Below are 13,865 nucleotides of genomic sequence, written 5' to 3'. Positions count from 1 at the left end.
CTATTTTTCTCCTCTCCTCCTACAATCTCTCTTTCTCCTCCTTTCCATCTCTTTGGGCTGGATTTTCCCTGCGGAGGCAGGATGGCAGCGGGAGAACTGGCTGGTGGGTTCCGGTCTCGTTCCCGTCTGCAGCCACTCTCCGAAAATGATTTTCCATTGATTGGCCTTGTTAAGCCCGCCCTGTGAGGTTCCTAGCCAATTAACAGGAAGCAGGTCTGATGACATCATTCGATGACGCGTCATCAGCCGGTTTCCTTAAAGGGACCACGGCCACATTGATTTTGACAGTTGTGCTGTCAGTGTTCTACAGTGTTGAGGTGTTGCAAACACTGACAAGCACTGCACAAAGGTGCATGGCTGCACCCAGGCTCGCGCATGACTCCCTGGCTCATGCATGACTCCCTTCATATGCTTAGGCAGCCAGGGTGTACAGCGTCAAGTGAAGTACATCTGGCCATGGTGATGCAATCGCTGGCCTCCCGGGCAGCAATGTAGTCAGGTACTGATGCCCTGTGTAGCATCAGCTGATTGCACAGAAGGTAGGTGATGTTGTTGGTGATGTTTGTATGCCTGGTGATGTTGGTGTTGGGGCTGATCGTGGAGGGATTCAGAGGACCAAGGTGAGATTTTTTCAAGGGCACCGATGTTGCTGGAATGGATGGAGTCAGCTGTGGCTCAGTGGGTAGCACACTTGCCTCTGAGTCAGAAGGTTGTGGGTTCAAGTCCCACTCCAGTGACTTGAGCACATAAATCTAGGCTGACACTCCAGTGCAGTGCTGAGGGAGTGCTGCACTGTCAGAGATGCGGTCTTTCGGATGAGACATTAAACCGAGGCCCCGTCTGCTCTCTCAGGTGAACGTAAAAGATCCCAAGGCACTATTTCGAAGAAGAGCAGGGGAGTTATCCTCGGTGTCCTGGCCAATATTTATCCCTCAATCAACATAACAAAAACAGATTATCTGGTCATTATCACATTGCTGTTTGTGGGAGCTTGCTGTGTGCAAATTGGCTGCCACGTTTCCCACAGTACAACAGTGACTACACTCCAAAAATACTTCATTGGCTGTAAAGCGCTTTGAGACGTCCAGTGGTCATGAAAGGCGCTACATAAATGTAAGTCTTTCTTTCTTTAGATGGCAGCTGAAGTTGAGATTGCAGAAGCGATCTGTCAGTGGTAAAACAGCTTGCTCCAAGAAGGTGACAGTGCATATAGAGTTAACACCACACACTTACAGCCTCCAGACAGATCAAATGTGTCATCCAAATCCTGAAATCAGACACCTCTGACATTTGAAAATGAACAGATGTGTGAGTTCAGCTTTTATACTGCAGTTGCAGCTGTGAACTATGCAGCTCACTGCTACTCCCAACATACTTACCTGACGTGATCTCCAAACGTCATGAAACCTGTTTAAAATGCGGGAAAATAGGAAAAGGCTGTCCAAATAGCAATTAACAAGCACTTAACAAGGAGTTAAGTGTCTTAAATCCGTCACTCGCCACTTGGTGTCGGGTCTGTTCTGAGATCGCAGACTCGACATAGAAACATAGAAGATAGGAGCAGGAGTAGGCCATTTGGCCCCTCAAGCCTGCTCCGCCATTCAGTGAGATCATGGCTGATCATCCAAACTCAGTACCCGGTCCCTGCCTTCTCCCCATATCCCTTGATCCCTTTAGCCTTAAGAAATATATCTAACTCCTTCTTGAATATATTTAATGAATTGGCCTCAACTGCCTTCTGTGGTAGAGAATTCCACAGGTTCACCACTCCCTGGGTGAAGAAATTCCTCCTCATCTCTGTCCTAAATGGCTTCCCCCTTATCCTTAGACTGTGACCCCTGGTCCTGGACTCCCCCGCCATCGGGAACATCCTTCCTGCATCTAGTCCCGTTAGAATTTTATAAGTTTCAATGCGATCCCCTCTCATTCTTCTAAACTCCAGCCCAATCGACCCAATCTCTCCTCATACGTCATTCCTGCCATCCCAGGTATCAGTCTGGTGAATCTTCACTGCACTCCCTCCATGGCAAGAACATCCTTCCTCAGATAAGGCGACCAAAACTGCACACAATACTCAAGGAGTGGTCTCACCAAGGCCCTGTACAACTGCAGCAAGACATCTTTGTTCCTGTACGCGAACCCTCTCGCTATGGAGGCCAACATACCATTTGCCTTCTTAACCGCCTGCTGCACCTGCATGCTTACCTTCAGCGACTGGTGCACAAGGACACCCAGGTCTCGTTGCACTTCCCCTTCTCCCAATCTATTGCCGTTCAGATAATAATCTGTCTTCCTGTTTTTGCCACCAAAGTGGATAACCTCGCATTTATCCATATCATACTGCATCTGTCCAATCACCCAACCTGTCCAAATCATACTGGAGTTTCTCAGCATTCTCCTCACAGTACACACGCCCACCCAGCTTTGTGTCATCTGCAAATTTGGAGATATTACATCTAGTTCCCTCGTCTAGATCATTAATATATATATTGTGAATAGCTGGGGTCCTAGGACCGATCCCTGTGGTATCCCACTAGTCAATGCCTGCCACTTGGAAAAAGACCCGTTTATTCCGACACTCTTGAAACTCATACGGAGGCGGGATCTTGGCGGGTTGACATCCCGCCATCAATCATTTTGAATTTAACAGCTGACCCTCCTCCACAGCCTTTGTTTTCTCTCTTCCCTTCTTTCTTGCTCACTCTCCATCTCTCAACTCCTTCTCTGCTCCACTATCCTTCGCTCCTCTTCTCCCTCCTCCTTTCCCTCCCTTTTTCCTTCCTCCTTCCCTCACCTCCTTCCTCTCTCTGTACTCCTTTCCGTCTCCTCCTTTCTCCCTCTCCTATTTTACTTCAACCTATATGTCCTTTCCCTTTCTTCTCCAACTTACCCCTTCTTCACCTCTCATTTTTCCACATTCTTCCTCATCCCCTCTCGCCTCTCCTCCTTTTGCTTCCTCCCTCCCATTCTCTCCTCTCTTCATTCAATCTCTTCTCTCCTTCCCTTCTCTCCTTCCCCTCTTTCTTCCCTCCTCCTTCCAATCTTTATTTCCCCTCCTCTCTCCCTTCGCTATGTCCCTTCTTTTTCTCTCCTCACCTTTCTTCTCTCTCATCACTTTACCCTCTCCCTCCCAACTTCCCCTCTCTCCTCACCTTTTGCTTTCTCTCTTCCCACCTTTCCTTATCGCCCCACCTCTCCCTCCCCACCTTTTTTCTTTCTCTATCCACCATTCCCTATCTCCCCCACCTTTCCCCCTCCCTCTCTTTCTGCCTCCTTCTCCTTCCCCTGTTTCACAGCCTTACTCCCTCTTTCTCCCTCTGTCTCTCCCCTCCTTCTCCCTCTCTTCCTGACCTCTCCTTTATCTCTGTGCTGTCTCCTCCTCCCCTCTCATTCTCACCCCTCATTTGGTACTCCCTACCCCCTCTTTCTCCACTCTCTTCTTTCCTACTCTGTCTCTCTCTTCCTTCCCTAGTCTCTCATCCACTCTCTTTCTCTCCTTCCTTACTCTTTTTCTCCCTTCCTATGCCCCTTCTTTTACTCACTTTCTTCCATACTCTACTATCTCCCCTCATTCCCCCCCTTTCTCCTCTCTCCCTCCCCCCTTTCTCTCCCCTGTCCTCCTTGTTCCCTCCCCTGTGTATGTGTGTGAAAAAATTGGCAGTGTTCTGTTTACACATCTGTTATAGCTGTTCTTTTGTATTCTATCATGGATTAAAATGGTACATGGTTGTAACAGGCCAAAGGTATTGCACCTGTAGATGGTGGGGTGAGCATATTATGTGAAATTGACAGGGCCACCTAAAAGAGAAATAAGTAACCTTTGGGATCGCCCACAAGCCACCCGACACATTGCTCCTCTGTCAGGTCCAGGTATGATGTTCGGTTTCTGAATACTCGCCTGCTACAAGGCCTTCTGGAACCTCCTTTTCCCTTCTCTAGCAGCCTCTGCAGGTCTGAGCTGGTTTCCTCGCTGCTGCCCTTCCTCCTCATTTGGCAGCCTCGAAGGCAGCCCCAGCAGCATCCCCATGTTGCACGATTCTGCTGAAGCCAATGCTGACAAAGACTGCAGTCCAAAGATGTGCGGGTTAGGTTGATTGGCCATGATAAAAAATTGACCCTTAGTGTTAGGGGGGATTAAATACGTGGGGTTATGAGGTTACGGGGATAGGGCTTGGGTGGGATGGCTGTCGGTGTAGGAACCGGGTGCTGGGGTTGGATGATCAGCCATGATCTCGTTGAATGGCGGAGCAGGCTCGAAGGGCCGAATGGCCTACTCCTGCTCCTATCTTCTATGTTTCTACGTTACCTCCGAAAACTCACTCTCCAAAACTACTGTCCAATATCAACAGTCCTTGGGGGTTGGTTAAATGTATAAGATCTATTTCCTAAAATTAACACATTCATCACAAAATGAAAAGCTTTATTTTCAGAAAGATGAAACCCAAGTTTAGAGGGCCGATTTTAACTTGCCGAAATCGGCATTAATGGGCGGTAACGGCCTCAAAATGGGGTCGGTTGACTCACAGCCCCGTTAGTGCCAATGCCTGATGCCATTTTTACAGAAGCCTACCGCTGAGGAGCCAACGACATACTAGGGCATACGTAGGACCCTGATTGGCATTTTAGTGCAGAACTAGTAGGAGCGTGTGCCGTGCTCTCTATGACCAGTTTTATTAACAATACAGCTGAAGAAGCCCCAACAAGGTAAGTTTTAAATTACTTTTTGTGATTTCAGGAGGAGCGGGTTCTTTCTGTGATTGCCACCCCCGGGTCTTACCTTGCTGCTGGTTGGGCAGCCGCAGGCCCGTGGGATATTGCACCGGCCTCTAGCCAGCGAGTTGCATCAGGTCACACATCAGGTAGACAGCTTGCTAGTTCTATTTAGATGGGACCCAGACCTCAAAATGGCTCCGGCCTCTTCACTGATCGAATGGGTGGCCAGCTGGCACATTCCGCCAGTCAGCTGCCCAAAAGTTAAAGTGACTCCGAGGATCCCGGTTTTCATTCATATGTTATGACATTATGGAGGACAATACCAGTTCTACTGCATATGCCCAGTAGGAAACATTTAATGTTCAAATTCATTCAACATGTATAGGGTATCTGGGACAGAACGGAAGGCAAGCTGCCTATATTGTTGTGGTCTATTGTCTTCTTAAGTAACCCTAACCCTAATGCATACCTGACCTTGGAATAGATTGTGTAGGCGAGGCAGCTAAATAAAGCTTTTAAAGAGCTGCTTGTAGCTCTCTGGATGCCTGTTGGTCACTCCTGCACTATTTATTAATTTCTTGGAATTTGGATAGCTTAGAAATCTGTGGATCAGCCTGGGAATGCCAAGTCTCTTGTTCAGAATCCCGCTGGCTTTGAGTTTCCGACTAGGCCTGGGATGGGTTGAACTTCTGTCTGCCCCAAAGATGATGTAGAAGGGGGCAGGGCTGAGGGGCCTGCACATCTTGGGGAGGAGGACACAGCTGTTGGTTCTCCTAAGCAGCCATCTGGTGAGTGCCCACCATTGGCATACAAGTTACGTGACCCTGTTCTGACCTTGGATATTCTGGCATGATCAGGAGTGAAGGTTACTGCCACCCATTATACCAGCGCTTATACCAATGGAGCGGAGGTGAGGATTTTTGGCCACAGCTTATCTTCGCCACTTGTTCCATAGCACTGTCCTTTTCAAGACAAGCTTGTGTAAGGTGCATCCAGTTGCAATCATCTTGGATACATATGCCTAACTAAACTACATACCTCTTTTGCTCATGTCCTTCCTGCTCCAGAACCAATAGATAGAGTGGAATGGCCAGCAAGATACCCATAGGCCCTAATTAGGTAGAATTATACAGTAGCTCCCTCAGCTTGTGGCCACAGATAGCAAATGGGGAGCTGCTGTAAGAAAGTATGAATATCTTCAGCAGTGAATTTACCCTATGTTGTCCCAAACAAAAGAGGTGGGGAAAGGACTGTTAAAGAATGTCTTAATTGTGTTATATATTCATCAGTGTGCTAAATGCTCAGGAGTAGTCTATCAGATGCTTTAAATGTTAATTTTAAAAATTACAGAGACTATAAAGAGTAGGCAGCATAGATTTAGGAGGAATCTTTTGAGGGAGTGACTAAGCTAATATATGGGGACTATCCATTGGATGCAATGTACTTGGATTTACAAGAGGCATTTGAGAAAAATTCACATGTGAAACTTTTAAACAAGGATAAGATTTACGGAACTACAGGCGAACTAGCTAACTAGATTTAAAGCTAGCTTGGCAATTGGAAGCAGAAGGTAATGATCAATTGACAAAAACTCTGCCTGGTTGTAGTGACTCGTAGATTTCTGTAGGTACGTTCTGGCTTTCCTGCTGTTGTCATATAGGGAAGTAATGGTACTACGCTTTTATAAAATTTGCTGATGATACCAAGATTTGTGGGCAGGTGATAAGTGTACTCTTTTGATTGGACCAAAAACAAATTGTCTGTAAATTAATCAAATTTTAAATAAACCTTAACAAATCAAATTAAAATTGTGTTGTCTGAATTGATGACGCACTCCAGTCCCCGCGGCGCCCACCGGTCGTGGAAGTACTCAAGCGTGCCGGCGGACACCGCGTGCTCCATCTCCAGGGCCACCCGGGCGCGAACATGCAGGTGATAAGTGTAAGGAGATAAGCAACATTTAATGAGATCTGAACCAATTAAGCAGATAGTTTAAGGAATGACAGCTGGACTCTAAAGTAAATATTTTAATGCATGCTAATATATGTTGGATCTGGAAACAGCAACGTGTGTATGATGATGAGATTATCAGCAAATGTGGACAAGGAAAATAATTTAAATGTGATTAATGATCATTCACTGAAAGTTTTCATTCAGTGTGAAGCTGTCATGAACAAAGCTAAATAAATACTAGGATCTATATCATGGATTTTGACTGTAAGGTGAAGTAAGCTACTCTAAATGTATATAGATCACTGGTAAGCTCATACTTGGAATATACGGCCTGATTTCTTGATGGTCCGCTCGGGGAACATACCCATGCATTCTGCACACACACACAATGGAAGATTGCAGGACTGGGGAGGGGGAGGTGGATTGATGGTGCTTGTAGACTGTAGTTTGGATGGGAAGAACAGAAGGGCTTGTTGGTCTTTTTTGTTTTTTTTCTGTTTGTTCATTAAACTTGGATTCTTAAACCTGGAACAGACACATTTGAATTGCATTGCAATTTGGTTCGTTGTTTGACTTTTCATATTGTAGTTTCTGTGTTATTGCTTTTGCATTACTTTCTTCTGCTATTTAATGCTGCATATTTGGACACAGCATTCATTTAGCACAGACCTGTAGCCACAGCACTGTTTCTGGCAGCAACTGCAAACCTTTGCTGTAATGCTCAGCGTCTGCATTCTGCAGGACCTTCCAATGGCTATTATAGAATTGGAAGAGGAAGAGGAGTTCAGGCAGAGGGAAGAAAGACAGGTGCACTTGTACCTGAGGTGTCTGGCACCCACTCAGACTCTGTCCAGCACCAAAGTATTCACACGTAGGCACACCTACTTGGCCATTTCTGAAGATACCTGCTTTTGCTGAATCTGCTTTATGAGGGAAGCTAACACCAAGTTATGTCATCTACTGGAACCCAACTGATGATAAGATCTAGACCTGCATGTTGCTGTTGAATTTTTACACAATTAGATTATTTCAAGCAACCACTGGTGACAGTTGCCGCGTCAGTCATACTTCAGTCCAACAATGCATCAAGCAGTTGCCTTGTTTGGCAGGGGAAACACTTTTGTCCATTGTCCCATGGGAAGAGCAAACAACACAAGAGGGCACAGCACTTTTACCAGGTGGCAGGCTTTCCTAAAGGCCTCACTAATGCACCCATGTAGCCATCAAGGTCCCCAACAGCAATCCCATTGCATATATGAATAGGAAAGGCTTCCATTCCATCAATGTGCAGATGATGTTAGCCACAGGAACAGGATAATGTAGGTGAATAAGTGATACCTCAGCCTCAATATTTTAGTTTAGTGGCAGTTCACTGTGCCAGCACTAATTTAAGGAGCAGGCAGACTGTTCGCTAGTAGACCAGGGCTATCTACAGCCAGTAAGGAATCCCCAAATAGAGGGCATAAGGATATGGAATGAGGCTCATGCTTCTACCTCAATTCTGGTGGAACATACAATTGGCATGATGAAACAGAGGTTCCACTGACTAAACAGATTAGGTGTGGAAAACTGGTGCGTCAATTTTCTAAAATGCCCATAATGACATCGAGGAATACGCATCCACAGTGCTATTCTACATCAACAGCTGCGTCGAGGTCGTCACGACCCACAAAAATATCAGGTCATACCCCAACCAGAAACCCTGGATGAACGGAGAGGTCCGCTCACTGTTGAAAGCACGCGACGCAGCATTTAAATCTGGCGACGCGGCGGCTTACAGTGCAGCTAGGACCAACCTAAAAAAGGGTATCGGGACTGCCAAAAGGAAACAGACACTGCGGATAGAGGACCACTTCCGCAACAACTCGGACCCCCGGCGCATGTGGCAAGGCATCCAGTCCATCACTGACTACAAGGGCAAAAACACCAGTCCCCCGGTCAGCGACGCCTCCCTTCCGGAGGAGCTTAACAACTTCTACGCTCGCTTCGACAGGGACAACAAGGAGCCGGCTACCAAAGCCTTGCCACCCCCGGAAGACCAGGTGCTCACTCTGTCGACCTCCGACGTAAGGGGCGCTCTACGCAGAGTGAACACACGTAAGGCTGCTGGACCGGATAGCATCCCTGGACGGGTACTCAAGGAATGTGCTGATCAGCTGGCTGATGTCTTCACCGCCATCTTCAATCTGTCATTGGCCCAGGCAGTAGTCCCTACATGCTTCAAGACCGCCACCATCATTCCTGTGCCTAAACAAGCGGCTGTGACGTGTCTGAACGACTATCGACCTGTCGCACTCACACCCATCATAATGAAGTGTTTCGAGAGACTGGTCTTAGCCCACATCAAAGCCAGTGTTCCTGCCTCTCTTGACCAACACCAGTTTGCCTATCGTGCAAACAGATCAACGGAGGATGCAATCACAACTGCTCTACACTCGGCACTGAATCACCTAGATGGTAAGGAGACCTACATCAGAATGTTGTTTATAGACTACAGCTCAGCATTCAACACTATCGTCCCCAACAAGCTGGCCACCAAACTCCAAACTCTTGGCCTGAACACTTCCCTCTGCAACTGGACCCTGGACTTCCTAACAAACAGACCCCAGTCTGTCAAATTAGGTAACCACACCTCCCCCCCGACCCTGAACACGGGGGCCCCACAAGGATGTGTGCTGAGCCCCCTCCTCTACTCCCTCTTCACCCACGACTGTGTGGCTGTTAATGGTTCCAACACCATCATCAAGTTTGCAGATGACACCACGGTAGTAGGCCAGATCACCAACAACGATGAGTCAGCCTACAGGGAGGAGGTCCAGCATCTCGTGAAGTGGTGCGCCGACAACAACCTGGCCCTTAACACCAAGAAAACAAAGGAAATAATCGTGGACTTCAGGAAGTCCAAAAGGCGGAAGTCACACCCCCATCCACATCAATGGGACGGAGGTGGAAAGGGTGGCCAGCTTTACGTTCCTCGGAGTCCACATCACGGAAGACCTCTCCTGGTCCCTCAACACCTCCTCTCTGGTGAAGAAGGCCCAGCAGCGCCTATATTTCTTGAGGAGGCTGAAGGGATGTAATCTGTCACCCCTGATCCTCTCTAACTTCTACCGCTGCACTATAGAGAGCATCCTGACAAACTGTATCACGGTATGGTATGGCAGCTGTAGCTCCCATGACCGGAAAGCCCTGCAGCGGGTAGTCAAAACTTCCCAACGCATTACCGGCACCCGGCTACCGACCATAGAGCATATATATCAGAAACGCTGCCTACGGAGGGCACGGTCCATCATCAAAGACCCTACCCACCCCAGCCACAGTCTGTTCGCCCTCCTACCATCTGGAAGACGCTACAGATGCATTCGCACCCGTACGACCAGATTTAGGAACAGCTTCTTTCCCAGGGCTGTCATCCTACTGAACTCCACAAATAAACACTAAAGCCTGCACATCTGCCAATGCACTTTATTATGGTCATATTTATGCTAATATACTGCAAGCCAAATGTATAAATGTATGTTGAATGTTTAAGTGTCCTAATCCAAATTGTACACTCTCGGGAGCCGCAAGCCTACATTTAGTTGTACTGCACTTGTGCACTAACAATGACAATAAAAGTTGATTTGATTTGATTTGATTGAGAAAATCTGTACTTATGGCTCTGCATGAGTAGTCCTATGGTCCTCTTTATGATATACTGGCTCCATGACCATAAAGCTCTGCCTAATCACCACTGCCTCTATTACCATCCCTCCCTGTTTGCCACAACCTGTAACATTATTATGTCCCTTTTGATAATCAAGTGAAGATTTATCTCCCCCATCCCCATGACTCAGCGCTAGACAGGAGTGCCAGGATTTCCTGTCATGAATTATTTACATAGCCCAGGAACATCTCTGGCAGAGGCCTGCTGCCTGGCAGGGCCTGGTGTTGCAGAATGGACAGCAAACTGAGAGACCACTGCAGGCCTGAGAGGTACATTGGGCCTTTGACATCAGAACTTCTGGCTGCTGAGGGAGATGTCCAAAGATGTGCGGGTTAGGTTGATTGGCCATGATAAAAATTGGCCCTTAGTGTTAGGGGGGATTAAATACGTGGGGTTACGGGGTTACGGGGGATAGGGCTTGGGTGGAATGGCTGTCGGTGTAGGGACCGGGTGCTAGGGTTTGGATGATCAGCCATGATCTCGTTGAATGGCGGAGCAGGCTCGAAGGGCCGAATGGCCTACTCCTGCTCCTAGTTTCTATGTTTCTATGTTTCTATGAAGATTCTGATTCCATCTGAAGTTCTGGGAAATGGGGGTGTTGAAATTTTTAAAAGTGGCCTACTGTTACATCTTCAGCCTGACCCTAGGACCCCTATGGATGCTCCATGTTTTCTGGGCCCCCCTGCCCTTGGATGTGCAGTCAGTGAGCAGTTCAGAAAGTGAGGCAACCCATCACCTCATCAACATGCCTCCCATTGCCCAGCCTACATTTCACCTTGGGTTGGCTGCACAGTTTGCAAACATTTTGAGGCACCATTTGTACTTGGTGGCAAAACATGCAATAGCTCTGTGAAGCAATGACAGCCTTCCCTTTGGCAGTCCCAATTTTCAGCTACAGTGTAACAGGCATGGTACAAGATGTGAGCATTTGTATCAGTGCTTTCCATGCTGCATTTCTGACATCACACCATGTTGGTCTTTCAGTGCTTACTACAGGTATTTGTTTTATTTGAGTCACAACAACAACTTGCATTTATTATAGCATCTTTAACATCCTAAACGCTTCACAGAGGTGTAACAAGAAACTGGATACCGAGGATAAAGAAGGAGATCTTAGGCGTGATGGCCAGCAGCTTGGTCAAAGTGGTGGGTTTTAAGGAGCATCTTAAAGGAAGAGAGAGAGGCCGAGGGGTTTAGGGAAGGAATTTCAGAGTGTGGCAGGCATAGCAGTTAATGGTGAGGCAAAGCGAAAGGGGAGTGCATAAGTGTCCAGAAACTGAGGAATAGAGAATTCTGAGTGAGGGGAGGGGTTGTAGGGGTATAGGAGGTTACAGAGATAGGGAGAGGTGAAGCCATGAAGGGATTTAAACACAAGGATGAGAATTTTAAATTTGAGCCGTTCAGGGACTGGGAGACAATGTAGGTCGGTGAGGACAGGGGTGAAAAGCATATGAGATTTGGTGCGATATAGGATACAGACTGCAGAGTTCTGAAGGAGATGAAGTTCATGGAGGATGGAGGATGGGAGGTTGGCTGGGACTGCATTGGAATATTCAAGTGTGGAGGTGACAAAGGATTGGATGAGTTGTCAAGCTAAATTCAACTATACCTTGTGTGGTAAACCACTTTTATCGTTACACTATAGTTATCACTGTTGTATTGTTATCACCGTTATCACTGTTGTATCACGATACGAGGTCGCCTCTTGTCGCGCTGTTATACCTGGGCTGACCACCTCCGACTCCGCCCATGGCTCCACCTACCTGCCCAGGTATAAAGGTAGTCGACTGGCTGGTATTCCTCCTTGTTGGACCCGATCACCCACGAGGGTGGGCTCTGTTATTTAGTCAATAAAAACCTTTAGTTACGTTCCTAACTCGTCGCTTTTTATTGGACGAATTGATAGGTATATCAATTTTATTGACTAAATTTTAAAGATGTCTACTACTGGCCAGCCAGAAGCCCTCCCAGAAGCACAGCCACACCAGCCGGCTTGGCTGCAAGCCCTCAAACCACCGTACCTGGATCTAAACCCACAGGCAGCAAACGCAGCCCTCAACTTCAAACACTGGCTGGACTGCTTCGAATCCTACCTGGAAGAATCCGGCGCCCCGCAGAGATCCAAACTAAGACTTCTGAACGCCCAAGCGAGCCCGAGAGTATACGCACTCATCCAGGACACGACTACGTACGAGGCCGCTATCAACCTACTGAAACAGCAGTACCGCAGCCCGGTAAATTACATGTACACCAGGCACCTCCTAAGATCCCGCCCGCAACAGCCAGGAGAGTCTGTAGCTGAATTTTTACGGGCGCTAAGAGCACTCGGCAGGAACTGTGACTTTAAAGCGGTGACGGCTGTTGAAAATACGGAAGATAATATCCGCGATGCCTTTGTGAAAGGCCTACGGTCCGACTACTCACGGCAAAGACTGCTTGAAGCTAAAGACCTCGACCTGGACAAAGCTGAAGCCCTCGCTCTCTCCCTGGAGGTGGCCCATCAGGACCAGGAGGCGTTTTCCAGGTACTGCTCGCGACCCTGGGACTCGGGCCCGACCCCTACCGCAATACCCTTCGCAGCGCCGCCCCCCGGGACCTACCTCAGCGTCGGCGTCCCGGACCCGACCGGGCCCGCCACCCCCGGTACTGGCTCCGACATCGGGCACCCGCGATCGGGCCGCCGGCTGCTTCTTTTGCGGCCAGGAGAAGCACCCGAGGTCGCGCTGCCCAGCCAGGAACTCTACCTGCACAACCTGCAGGAAGAAAGGCCACTTCTCTAAGGCCTGCAGGAGCGGATCTTCAGAGGCCAGCAGTGCCTCATGCGAACTGTGGGGGCGGCCATCTTCTTTCACGGCAACTGAGGCCAGTATCCCCACACGTGAGTCATGGGGGCGGCCATCTTTGATCAAGGCAACCGACCCCAATAGTGCCTCATGTGAGTTATGGGGGCAGCCATCTTCTCCGCCATTTTGTCCTACCTCGTGGGAGACGCCATTTTACCCACCACGCCCGACTGCCACCGGGCCCCCGGACCCGACGACCGCCTCGCCCGCAGACGACAACGACTCGCTTACCTACACGCTAGCCTCCGTCACTCTGGATCAAGCCCGCCCACACCACCTGTCCAAGTCGATGATGGACATCAAAGTAAACGGCCACGCCACGACCTGCCTGTTCGACAGCGGAAGCACGGAGAGCTTCATCCACCCAGACACGGTGAGCCACTACTCCCTCCCTGTCCTGCCAACGCGCAACCGAATCTCGATGGCATCGAGGTCCCACGCCACGGACATTAGCGGCTACTGTGCTGTGACCTTGTCGGTTAAGGGTACAGAGTATAAAAACTTTAAACTCCTCGTCCTCCCCCAGCTCTGCGCTGCCGTCCTACTAGGGCTGGACTTCCAATCCCACCTCCAAAGTGTAACCCTAGCATACGGTGGACCCCTCCCCCCACTCACAGTCGACAACCAGCGAAGGTTAAACCGCCCACCGC

This window comes from Somniosus microcephalus, chromosome 9, assembly GCF_052327205.1.
Source record: "Somniosus microcephalus isolate GS21.2 chromosome 9, FLI_Smic_1.0, whole genome shotgun sequence".
Classification (NCBI taxonomy): Eukaryota; Metazoa; Chordata; class Chondrichthyes; order Squaliformes; family Somniosidae; genus Somniosus; species Somniosus microcephalus.
The sequence above is the reverse complement of the archived record's forward strand: the minus strand, read 5'-3'. Positions refer to the sequence as shown.